The following is a 1,381-nucleotide window of genomic DNA, read 5'->3' on the forward strand; positions in this document are numbered from 1 at the left end:
TAAAAAAACAGTTTAGCATGATAAGCCTGACTCAAAATAACAATCTTGAAATCATTAACTTGATCTCCACTGCAGAAAGTATCTAGACATTATTTCGCCTTGGAGTGCAAGGGCGAATTGAGTTATTGCACACGCGCACTTCACAGAGTAGGCGTTCAATAACATAAATATGCCAATGCATGTTCTACAGCGGGTTGGTCAAAACAAGCATTGCGATTGGTTAAGAAGCGTTCTAAACCATACTAAAAAAACAGTTTAGCATGAGAAGCCTGACTCAAAATAACAATCTTGAAATCATTAACTTGATCTCCACTGCAGAAAGTATCTAGACATTATTTCGCCTTGCTTCTAGCCTAACATTTGGTTTGCAACAACAGGGGTTTGTACAAATGTTGCAGTCTGTCTCTCGAATTTTGCAACATTGCTTCAATATTGAAATTCGATCTTCACTGTCCTAATGAAAACTAACGTGTCAGAAAGAGATTGACATCTTTTATCAGCCAGTCGAAATCACGAATCAGCATATTTTTTATGGATATATATATATATACAAGGAAATGTCAATAGAAAAAAAGGTCAAACAAAATGAAATGCAACTACTTTTCTGCTACATAACAAGATTCAACAACTGAGACATAAACTGAACAAGTTCCACAGACATGTGACTAACAGAAATTGAATAATGTGTCACTGAACAAAGGAGGGGGGGTCAAAATCAAAAGTAACAGTCAGTATCTGGTGTGGCCAGCAGCTGCATTAAGCACTGCAGTGCATCTCCTCGTGGACTGCACCAGATTTGCTAGTTCTTGCTGTGAGGTGTTACCCCACTCTTCCACCAACGCACCTGCAAGTTCCCTGACATTTCTGGGGGGAATGGCCCTAGCCCTCACCCTCTGATCCAACAAGTCCCAGACGTGCTCAATGGGATTGAGATCCGGGCTCTTCGTTGGCCATGGCAGAACACTGACATTCCTGTCTTGCAGGAAATCACGCACAGAACGAGCAGTATGGCTGGTGGCATTGTCATGCTGGAGTGTCATGTCAGGATGAGCCTGCAGGAAGGGTACCACATGAGGGAGGAGGACGTCTTCCCTGTAATGCACAGCGTTGAGATTGCCTGCAATGACAAAACCACGACTCGTCAGTGAAGAGCAGTTTTTTGCCAGTCCTGTCCAGTCCAGCGACAGTGGGTTTGTGCTCATAGGCGACGTTGTTGCCGGTGATCTGGTGAGGACCTGTCTTACAACAGGTCTACAAGCCCTCAGTCCAGCCTTTCTCAGCCTATTGCGGACAGTCTGAGCACAGATGGAGGAATTGTGAATTCCTGGTGTAACTCGGGCAGTTGTTGTTGCCATCCTGTACCTGTCCCGCAGGTGTGATG

The sequence above is a fragment of the Salvelinus sp. IW2-2015 genome, linkage group LG4q.1:29, assembly GCF_002910315.2.
Source record: "Salvelinus sp. IW2-2015 linkage group LG4q.1:29, ASM291031v2, whole genome shotgun sequence".
Taxonomy (NCBI): domain Eukaryota; kingdom Metazoa; phylum Chordata; class Actinopteri; order Salmoniformes; family Salmonidae; genus Salvelinus; species Salvelinus sp. IW2-2015.